The sequence below is a fragment of the Capsicum annuum genome, chromosome 3, assembly GCF_002878395.1.
Source record: "Capsicum annuum cultivar UCD-10X-F1 chromosome 3, UCD10Xv1.1, whole genome shotgun sequence".
In the NCBI taxonomy this organism is placed as follows: Eukaryota; Viridiplantae; Streptophyta; class Magnoliopsida; order Solanales; family Solanaceae; genus Capsicum; species Capsicum annuum.
Window position 1 is genome coordinate 175347887 of NC_061113.1, and position 12869 is coordinate 175360755.

Below are 12869 nucleotides of genomic sequence, written 5' to 3' on the forward strand. Positions count from 1 at the left end.
TTGCAGTTCACCCTAATGTAATCATCCCTAGTTCTATCTAAATAAATTTAGGTATTACCTCAATAATAAGTTAATACAAAATATTTCAACTTATAGTGATCGATCGACAACTCTGACTCGGGTCGCTAGGAACGCAATACCAATATCATGCCACAAAGACTTAATTAAAGTTGTAGTTCACCCTAATGTACTCATCCCTAGTTCTATCTAAATTAATTTAGGTATTACCTCAATAATAAGTTAAAACAAAACGTACGTTTTGACTTAGAGTGATCGATCGACGACTTCGACTCGGGTCGGTAGGAACATAATACCAACATTATGCAATCGTAAAGATACAATTAAAATTATAGTTCACCCTATGTAATCACCCCTAGTTCTATCTAAATCAATTTAGGTATTACCTCAATAATAAGTTAATACAAAATGTTTTGACTCAGAGTGATAGATCAACGACTCTGACTCGGATCGATAGAAATGCAATACCAATATCACGCAATTGCAAAGACTCAATTGAAGTTGTAGTTCACCCTATGTACTCATCCCTAGTTCTATCTAAATCAATTTCAGTATTACCTCAATAATAAGTTAATATGAAATGTTTCAACTTAGAGTAATCGATCGACGACTCTGACTCGAGTTAGTAGAAATGCAATACCAATATCATGCAATCGCAAAGACTCAATTGAAGCTGTAGTTCATCTTATGTATTGCAAATAAATCTGTTGTAATAGACGACTGAGCTGTTGGAAAATTTCAAACAAATATTAATATTTGTTGTAACAAATGACATATCTGATTTAATTATCAAATAGACATTTACATCTTTTTTGACAGATAACTGAGATGTTGGAAAATTTCAAACAAATATTAATATTTGTTGCAAAAGATGACATATCCGATTTAATTATCAAATAGACATTGGCATCTATTTTGACAGATTACTAAGTTATTGGGAAATTTCAAACAAATATCGATATCTGTTAAAATAGATGACATATCTGTTTGAATTTTATTTATTTTTTAATTTTTAAGCAATCTTTAATCCGAAAGAAGAAGAAGAAAAATAGTAAAATAGTACTACTAAATGTGGTAAAAAATATTTTTTAGATAACTCAAAAAATCTCATTGAGTAGTTTAGTCTTGTCTTTTCAATGTCACTCATCTTCCTCGTGCCCCTCAAGTTATTCATGAATATTAATGAATATTTAAACCCCTGTCTAGAATTATCTCTCCTTCAGCCGTAAATTTATTCATCTCTCATCTTTTTCTTTCGTTCCTCTTTAGGGTTATCATAGCCATCTCCGTTTTTTTCTCCTTTTTCTCATAAAGATCTTTTCGTATCTAAACCAATCCATATCTTTCCTCGACTGAATCTTTTGTTTTGATCACCTTTCTATTAACATTGCAAGTATAGTTCACTATTGCTCTTTCATTCGCGTCTTCTTCTTTGTAAGTTATTTATATTTTTTTTTATTTAATTATCCTTTACCCATATCATATTTATTTAAAAATTTTGAAAGAACTTTTAAGTCTTGAATAAATGGACTACTATTTTTATTATAATATGCAAAAAAAATTATTTCTTGGGAGAAGTTTAAAAGCCTTATTCGTAGTATCATTTTTTTATGTATTTTTTTTGGTGTTGTTATTGATGTTGACGGTGGGGTTAGTGTTGTTGGAACATGTGGTGTGCTATTGTTGATGATGTTCGAACAAAGGAAGTCGTTTTTTTGTTGTTGATGTTGTTGTAGATGGTGTTAGAACAAATAATATTGTTTCTTTGTTGTTAATGTTGTTTCTTTGTAGTTTATGTTGTTGTTGATCTTGCAACATATGGAGCAACTGTTGGAACAAATCAAACCACTAGCAAAGATGGTTTGATGAATTTCAACAGACACCACATCTATTGCAACGGACTCTACATTTGTTGCAACAAACTCTACATCAGTTGCAATGGACTCCACATCTATTAAACAAATGGATAATGTTATTTCTGTTCTTCTCTTATTTGACATCAATTTTTCCCCTTCTTTGTAGATATAAGGACTGAATGTTGATCAACTTTTACTTGACCAACACAAGAGGCTATGATAAAAATAGGTTCGGCGAAATAAACTATTTCCAGATGGAATCACTTCATATGTGGGAGGTATATATTACTGATAATGTTAGCGTGAAAACACACATAGAGTACACTGATTTTGTGAATGTTATTTTTACCGATTATTTATTGATCATTCAAAAAAATATCTGCAATTTTATAGTTAAGTTTGATAGGTCTGAACTAATGAGGCTGAGGGACTATGAATATGGTTCTGATACCTTGTTAAAATTTAATGTCGATTGTTGCTCATGTTTATGTGTCAAGCATTGTGAAGGGGTCAAGTTTTGGTGGCATTATAAAGAGATTCTATAGCGATTGGACTAACTTTTAGGATGCATTGGACTCTGAGAGGGCCTTCGAAAACTCCCACTACTTCAACCAAGAATGGAAATCAATATAGTTATTGCCCTAGCCCAAATTTATATGGTTGAGTTTCTCGAGGTAATGATTATACACCAGAAGGTGCGGTAAGAGAATGTCTGCGAGGGAAAATGGGGGGTTGATGAAAGACTATATCATCTAAGAGCTAATTAAAGAGGAAACATAAGGTAGAAAAAAACTTCTAGCGAATCTGGCCGATGAAACTGACTTAGAACATGAGAAATCTGAATCAAATGTAAATATGAAAGTGTATCCAGTAATGAAAAATCTATCTGTTGTTTCTTTGAAAGAAAAATAGTGCAGATGGTCTTTTTGCTAGGGAGCTGCAACTAGGTAACGTGGTCGAGATGATCACCTATATAAAAAATAACAAAGCACCAAGAAAGCAGCTTTGCGGGCATCGAGGGTTGAAATGATGCACAGTAAGTCGAGAAAACTTGTGCCAATAGCAGCTGTAATTAAAATAAGGAATCTAAGCGAAGGCAGCAATTTTTGCATTTTAAATTGCATCCCATGCCTTCTTGTTTGTGGTTTCTATTAGGTCCACTGTTATTGACCTGATCGGAACCATAAATAAGATTAAAAGGTAGATTGAGTATCATTACTTCCTTAGCAATATGTATATAATTGATTGTGTTTTCTAGCCTTAGCATTCTTTCAACATATCTCGGAGAAGATCATAGGCTTATTGTAGTATGTGCATCCCGATAATTTTCAAACTTGCCTCCAGCTTGCTGATTCGGTATTCAAGCTTGTCGTTGAAGTTTTTGAGGTTGGTATAGAGTTTCTGGTCTTTTGTGAGATAGTCAATGGGGAACACTTTCTTAGAAGTTGTGGCATTGTAAAAGGCCTACAGAACACTTTCTTTAAAAGGCTTAAATGATACATGAAGGGTTCGCTATGTTTGTTTTAGGTCAAAATGTGTGGATACACAATCAAGGAGTGGTCCCAATAATTGAACAACTCCCTTTTATCGGGCGTTGTTCAATGCATCTTGCTCAACAAACCTTCAAAGGATTTGATCGATCAATTAGCCTGGAATTACGTAACTTTTTAATTAATTCAACTAATCCTATCAAACGTTATGTAACTCCAGGCTTATTACCCTATCAAAACCTTTGCCCGAGTTAATACACTAATCAAACGAGCTCAACCTCTTAGCTTTTCTGATGATCACTCTTGTTCTCTATAGGAGAAGAGTAATCAATAAAAAAATTAAGAGATTAATCTCATTTGATTTGTGCACTAACTTAGGCAAAGGTTTTGATAAGTTAATGAGCCTGGAGGTACGTAACATTTGATAGGATTAGTGGAATCAATTTAGATCAAATATTACGTAATTCCAGGCTAATTGACCTATCAAATTCTTTGAAGGTTTGTTCAGAAAGCTGCATTGAGCAACGCTCGAAAGTGAGTTGTTCAACTGTTGGGACCACTGTTTGAGTGTGCATCAACACATTTTGACCTAAAACAACATAGCGAACCCTCTATGTATTAATTAAGCCTGCTAAAGAAGGTGTTCTGGAAGCCTTCTGAAGGCCTTTTATAATGCCACAACTTCGAAGAAAGTGTTCCTCATTGATGAGCTCACAAAAGACTAGGAACTCTATAATAACCTCAAAGACGACAATGATCAGCTTGAATACTGAATTAGCAAGTTGGAGGCAAGCTTGAAAATTATCAAGATTCACATAATACAGCAAGCCTCTTATCTTCTCCAAGATATGTTGAAAGCATGCTAAGGTAGCAAAACACAATCAATTAATCCATATTGCTAAGGAAGTAATGATACTCAATCTGTTTTTTAATCTTGTTTATGGTTTCAATCAGGTCAATAGCAGTGGACCTAATCAAAACCACAAATAAGAAGGCATGGGATGCAATTTAAAATTCAAAAATCGCCGCATTGACTTAGATTCCTTATTTTCACTGTAGTTGTTATTGGCGTAAGTTTTCTCGACTTACTGTGCATCATTTCAACCCTCGGTGCTCATAAAACTACTTTTTTGGTGTTCTGTTATTTTTTATATAGGTGATCATCTCGATCACGCCACCTAGTACCAATTCCCTAGCAAAGAGACCATCTACATTATTTTTCTTTCAGAGAAATAACAGATGAATTTTCATTACTGGATACACTTTCATATTTGCACTTGATTCAGATTTCTCATGCTTTAATTCAATTTCATCAGCCAGATTCACTAGAAGTTCCATACTACCCTATTTTTCCTCTTCAATTAGCTCTTAGATGATATAGTCTTTCATCAACTCCCCTTTCCCTCACAAGCATTCTCCTTCGGCTCCATCTGGTGTATAATCATCTTCTCGAACAACCCTTCTATATAAATTTGGGCCAAGGGAATTTTTATTGGTTTTTCGTTCTTGTTTGATGCAGTGCGAGGCTTCGAAGACCTTCTCAGAGTCCAATGCATACTTAAAGTTAAGTCTAATTGCTATTGGATCTCTACAATGACACCAAATATTGATCTTTTCTCAAAACTTGACACACATAAATATGAGCAACAACCGTCAGTAATTCGTAACATGGTATCAACCCCATCTTCATGGGGCCCTTGGCCTTATCAATTCAAATCTATCAAACTTAACTGTACAATGCAGGATCTTGTTTGAATAATCAGTATCGGTTAAAAACTACATTCATAAAAATATTATACTTTGTGTGTGTTGTCCCGATGACCTTATCAGTAATACTTAACTCCCATAGATAAAAGTAGATCCATCTATCTACACGCACGTTATTCTTCCTAGCCCATCTATGTCTTAAATTAGATAAACAGGTGACTTACCCGTTGCAACAGGTGTAACATCTATTTAAATTATCAAACAATTATAGACATCTGTTAGGACAGATGATCAATCAGTTGCAACATAAGACTTATCGGTTGGAAAAATCAAACAGATATATTCATTTGTTGTAACAGATTGTCAATATGTTGTAAATTAACAAACAGAATATATTTTGCAACAGATTACCTATCTGTTAGCTTTATTTTAAAGCAATTTTCTTTTCTTTCTGAAATACAATAAAGATAAAATATTGTATTTAGATCCCTTTTTTTAATTTACATAAGCTTTGAAAGTCACCAGTTTTATTTAAAAAGAGGTGAACAGTCCTGGCTTCTTTACTAACCCATTCGAATTCAATCCTTTATAAATAGGTCCCTCCTTACTCGTTCATTCTACTCCACTTCTAGATATTGCTGATCCAGATTTGTACAAGGTGATTTATCTTGAGTTTATGCGGGAACTTGAAAGGCAGATTCATGACCTCCGAAAGGAGTTGGGTGACTTCAGAGCAAGGCTGAGGAGGGCCTTGCTGCTTTCGGATGACGATTGGCTGACAAAATAATAATAATAATAGTAATAATAATAATTAGGTTATATTTTTTGTTTTAGCATATGTATTTTTTTTATATCGATCTACCCAAGGGTATGTTTTTTTAATTGTATATATTTGTATATAATGGATTCAAAAAACTATGTTTGGTCGACTTTGGATTTTTAATTCTTATTTAATATTTAATCTGTCTATTCCTTATTCTCAACATGTCGATGGTTGGAGATAGGGATTGGGCGTTTGTGACAATCGATGAACCATATATTGCAACCGATGGTTAATCTGATGTGACAGATGGATCATATGTTGCAACAAGTAGTTATTAATAAAAAAAAGGGTTATCGATGTTATTAAGAGGGAGAAAAGTCATAACTTTCCGATTATTTAATATGAAAAATGGTTCGTAAATGAATAATAAAGAAATAAATGATAAACACAATTTATAACTGTAAAAGAACGGATATTTAAGTTTAATAACTTATCGTGACTTTTCACCATTTTTATTTTTAAATCTGTTTTTTAAAATTATTTATTTAATTAAAAAAAGTCACAACATTGGATTAATTAAGTTATATGATGATTGTTAAAAAAAGGTGAACAGTCGTAACTTTTTGTCTAAATATATTCAACAATGTTGCTGATGCATCAAATTCCTCATCTGTTACGGGTGATGAATCAACTGTTAGAAAAAATCAAAAAACACCTAAAATAGATGGTTGATTTGTTGTAACAGATGATATATTTGTTGCAACAGATGGGATATTTGATGCAAGAGATATATAATCTATTGCCACAACTCAATAAAATTGGTTATTGTTTTATTAAATAAATGGTTATTGAAAAGGTGTCTTCGATTTTTAAATTGAGAAAAAGGTTATTTAAATTTAAGAACTAATTAATAATAATAAACTGAAAAGTCATGACTTGTCATAATAAAAAAAAATTCACCAGCTTGATTTGATTAAGTCATTTCTTTTCACAGAAAACAATAAGGAAATAAATGAAAAACACAATTTATAATCGTAAAAATGATTATTTAATTTGAATATTGACGTTAATATTAAATTGGTGACAAGTAGTGACTTTTTGCCATTTTTGTTTATAAATCTGTTTTTTTTTTAATTTTTATAATACAAAAGTCACCAAATTTGAATTAATGCTATAATGATTGTTAAAAAAAAGATAAATTATATGTTGCAACAGATAGACTATCTGATGCAATAAGTTGTCTATTTGTTGCAACAAATGATATATTTATTGTCACAGATAAGTTATCTGATGCAACAGATATAGATTCTGTTGTCACAACTCAACAAAAATGGTTCTTGAAAATAATTAATTAATAATAATAAGCTGAAAAATCATGACTTAGCATAATATTATTTAATTTAATTAATAACTTTTCACAGTAATAAAAATATAATTAATAAATTGAGGTGAACAGTCGCGCCTTTTTGCCTAACTCATTCAGATTCAATCCTCTGTAAATAAGTCACTCCTTACTCAATCATTCATTCTACTCTACTCTATTTATTTATTGCATCTTGTCTTTCATATTATACCTTCCACCACTTTCTCCTTCTTGACCTAGGTAAGTTTTTTCTTGCTTTGTGTGTAAATATACCTAATTTATAGTATACGTTGTATTACATTCAGATTCTTTTCTTTATTTTTGTTTTTACATTTTTTGTCAATTCATGTATGTTTTAGATATGGTTGATCCAGTGTGGGACGTTGCTTTTCTACAAGACGCCGTGAATGAACTTCGGATGTAGGTTCGTGATCTACAGTGGGAGTTGGGAGTAGTGAGAGTAAGGATGCTCTGGGAGATCCGCAGGCTGAAGAGGGCCCTGTTGCTGCCGATTGAAGATTGGCCGGCTGGCAATAATAATAATAATAATAATAATAATAAGATTATTTTTTCTTTTAGTCTATGTATTTTTATTTGTTTTTGTTTAATAAAATAATTATGTTTGATCGGCTTTGACATTTTAATTCATATTTAATTTTCATTCTGTCTATTATCTTCTAACCAACTTGTTGATAATTGGACATAAGGAATGATTTTGAATCCAGCAGCAATAGCAAAAGTTGAAACATATTGATTATCTGTTGGATTTGTGGCAGGAGCTAATTTGTGTTGTTCCAAATAGATTACTCATCTGTTATTGTTGCAAATAATATATAGTCTGTAGTAACAGATAATCAGTCTAATGCAACAGATAATCAGTCTGTTGCAATAGATAACTAGTTTGTTACAACAGATAACTCTTCTATTGCAAAAGATTACCCATCTATTCGATTCATGTTACAGGCACTATAGAACCATAAACATGAATCCAACATATGAGTCTTCCGTTGTAATAGATTATTCATTTGATGCAACAGATGAGTGATTTGTTTAAATTATAGGCTTTTATGTTGGATTCATGATCCGATTATATCCATTGTTGGAAAAATAGCTGTAGTTATGTACCCAGATGACAAATTCAACTAAAAATCAAAATTTTACTTACCAAAGTCACCTATGAAGTAATGTCGAAGTGGAAAGTGATGTACGAAACAAAATTTCACCTAAAAAATTGGTCAAGTAGTAGCAGTAATGGTAAAAACAACAATGGCCGACAAGAAGAAGATGAAGATGATAATGAAGTAGAAGATAATAATAATAATGAAACAGAAGACGATGAATAAAGCAGCAACAATAATGAACAACAATAATCATGAAGAGAGAGAAAACAACAACGGATGAGAAGAGCAAGAAACACGTCTTTTCTCTCTATTTCCTGTTATATTAACTAACATTTAGATCAAAGTGTAAATTCAAAAACTTGTGAGTTATTTTCAAACTACCCCAACTTTCTTAATCCATAATAAAGTAATTGTCATCTACACTCAATTATTAAGACTTGAGCCACCTACACCTCATTTTCACACTTTTTTGCCACCTACAACTCAAAGCCCCAATTAATTTAATCCTTGTATGTACTAATCATTTGGTTGGAAATAAGTTATCTCGGGATAATTAATCTGAAAATTAGCTATCCTGAGATTAGTTATCCCATCATACATATGAAATAACTTATTTCATCACTAAAACATAAATAGTGGATAAATAATTCCTTGACTAACTAATACCTTCAATTAAACTGTGATTGATATGAAATATAAAGTAGATATAAGAAGAATATAGAGAAGAGAGGAGACTTCTTTATTTCTCTTGAATGATTCTCTTGGACGAATTATAATGAAGGAAAACCTTCTTATTTATTGGGGAAAACTAACCTTGAGGTTTCTAACTTTTTCATAAATAAACATTTACTATATATGGTAAAGTAAACATTCACTGTATATGGTAATATATTTATAACCCTCACCCTTGAATGTCTAATTGATAGATAATGTGCCTCGTTAAAACCTTACTAGAAAAAACTAAGTGGAAAAAAAATTCTAGTGAAGGAAAAAGAGTACACATCTCTAACAATAGCATATACGTTGCCTCATTAAAAACCTTTCAAGGAAAATTTAGTGGGACAAAATCTCGTAAGAAAAAAAAGAGTACAACGCGTATTAACTCCCCCTAATAAGAACATCCTTGAACTTTTGCATCCCGATCTTGTGCACCATCTTCTTGAAAATTGTAATTGAATGAGACATGGTGAATAAATAAGCCACATTGTCACTTGAATGAATTTGTTGCACATTAATATCACCATTTTTTGGAGCTCATGTATGCAAAAAAGCTTTGATGAAGTGTGCTTCATTCTATCTCCTTTTATGAATTCTCTATTAAGATGTGTTATGCATGCTGCATTATCTTCATATAAAATTATGGGTAGTTTAATTTGTCACATTTCAAATCACATTTTTCTCAAATAAGATGTATCATGGATCTCAATCATACTCATTCTCGGCTTGTTTCATTAATAGTTATTATCTCAGTATGATTCAATAAAGTGGCTAGATAGACTACTTTGTATATCTCCAAGATATGGTAGTATCCCCATATATGAACATACAACTTATTTGAGATTGGATTTTATACGGGTCAGATAAGTACCCAACATCAGCATAACCAACAAGATCGGAACTACAATCCATCATTATAAATGTTTTACTTGATAGGAGTGGAGAAATGAGTGTTTAAAGTGTATTCCCTAAATTGTGATTAGTGAATAGGAATCAAGTTGAGTTGACTTCCTACTAATGAAATATGTATTCCAGCAGGTAAAGCACCACTTTTCATTATGAACTCAAGTAATTCATTTTTGCTTCTATATATTTTTAAAATGTCTAGTAATTACTAATCCTTTTAAAAAAAATAATCAAGAGAGAGCATAGTGTTTTGTTTGAAACAATAATAGGAACTAAAAGGTAAACTAGAAGTGATATGGTATAGTTGGTAGCTAGGTGGTTTGACTTCAAGCAAAATGATATGTAGCCTACATAATTAGGCTCGTTTGGCATGAGGGATAAGGGATAAATAATTCCCGAATTAATTTTAGGATGAGTTTCTCCCATATTTAATTAGGATAAAAATCATGAGATAACTTATTCCAAGATTGTAGTGTTATTTTTATCTCATATTAAGGGTGGAATTACAATCTTGAAATAACTTATTTTGGGATAATTTATTTCGAAATAACTTGTTCACAACTAAATGAGGTTGAGATAGTTGTTTGAGATATGATGTAGTCGGCTAGCACTGTTATTTACTGGAAGTAAAAAAACTTTGGGTGTTATTCTAGTTGCTGGTTTATGTCATTTGGTGAAGCACCCATTTGATATAGAGGTTTGTGTCTTAGACGCCGATGTCTTGTATTGCTTAATGAAAGTTATGTACTTCTGTGAATTAGTAGCAAAAGTAACTTATTAAATGCCAAAGATTAATAGGAAGTATAACTCCAAAAAATTTACAACTCTAGAGCAAACATAAGCGACTGCTGAAGTTATAACTTAACCATTGTTTTAGAATCTTGCAGCAATTTCTGGGATCTTAAGGTTTTCAATTCCATCTAGAAATGTTTGCTTTGTTTCAGGAAAATGTTAGTAATGTATGCAGTATTCAGCTTTCTCTGTTGCATTTCTGGTTTATGTTATCCTTTTTGTAGCATTTTTTATTTGAGCCAAGGATCTATTGGAAACAACCTTTCTACTCTACAAAGTTAGAGGTAATGTTCGCATACATTCTAACTTCCCGGAACTTCACCGGTAAAATTATACTGGACATGTTATTGTTTTTCTAAAGATGAAAAGAAGCTACTATATTAATCCTCCTTAGTCAATGAAATTATTTTAGTAGAGACTCATGCTCTTCTTTTTCCTAGAGGAAATCAAACAGTATAATGATTTGTACTTCCAGCTAAAGTGAGGTGAATTGATAATAGGTAATATATTATCCCTTAATTTTTATTATTTGTCATGTTCTTTTCACTTTCATATTTTTTTCACAATTACATTGATTTATTGCATTTGACCCTAGAGTCTTTGAAAACAACCTTTCCATCTTCACGAGACGTGCTTACATCAATGTAAGTGTTCATTGTTTGTTCCTACTTTGTATTTTATAACTCATTATCAAAATGTCATTATACATGTTCTTTTTTGTAGACAAGTGTGCAGATCAACACAATTAGCAATGTGGTACCACAATGCACAAGTTGAAAAAGGATTTTTTGCGTAACTAAAAGAATATATTAGGATTATGCTGTATTGGGTAGGATACTATATCTTCATTCCTTTTTGTAAGTAATCATAGTTGGATCACATATATTTGGAACTATATTTCTTTAATGTATAAAATTTTGTATTGATCTACATGTGTATGATATGTTAGTTTTTTTGCATTTAATATTCATATTTATTTTTAATTTATGATTTTTGTGGGAGTTTATGGAATTACTTTTAATAATGAACAATAATTCAAAATATTGTTGCTAAAAGCCATTATAACAGATTTTAAACTAGTCTACGACGAACTTTTTTATAACAACTACTATTGTAATAAAAAAGATTAATATATCGCAACAAGTAATTTTTGTTGCTAAAGATTTTCATAAGTCACAATTACACGATCTTTTATCAACAAAATATAATTTATTGTAATAATATTTTTTTGTTGCGTTAAGTTGTCTTTTGGCAACAATATATTTTATTGTTGCATAAACTTTTTGCATCGGCTGTTATTATAACGACAAGCAATAACTTTTTTATTGTTGCGAAAAGTATTTTTCGCAACAAAAGTTAATACATGGCAACAAAAAAAATTGTTGCCAATTGCTTTCTTTCTTGTAGTGTGAGCAAGCAACTTTATAAATGTCAAACTGCAGGTTGACAATAAATGTACATGTGATCATCTTATTGATGCATCTTTTCAACATATCACATGATAGGTGAACGGGCTCATATTCACCTTTTATATTTTTCAGAATTTAAGGGATCCAATCCCAACAGTTGTAGGTCCAACCAACTTGTCATGAGAACAAGCAACATAAACAATTCCTGAAAAATTCTTTATTTCTTCAACATATGTCTAATACTCAATATACACATCATGACAAATCATTTATGTCAATAGATTAAATGATCTGTGTTAGTAACTCCAAGTTACCATAACATGTGCAAAAATTCTTTAGTAAACAACAGGTTTACTATTGCATGAATTTCGTATCAATAAATAATAAACTCTTAGTTTATTATGGCATGTGATTTCATCATCCTTGAGTAACTTTTCACATTCGTGTTTCTTATCATAGTAACTTGGAGATTTTCAATCTTCCAATTATTACACCTCTTTTCAAGGTGGATTGTGATATCTTCACAATTAAGAATACGTTCGAGTGTATCAGGGTATATATTTGTATTATAGTAATTGAAATTCTCATTCCTAGGAATGAAATATTATCATGCCTTAAGCATATCAAATTATGATAGCTATTACAAAAGCAAATTGAGACATACATATGATTTATTACTACCACATTCAATTCAAGGAATGAAGCATATTTAATGGGACACGTTACA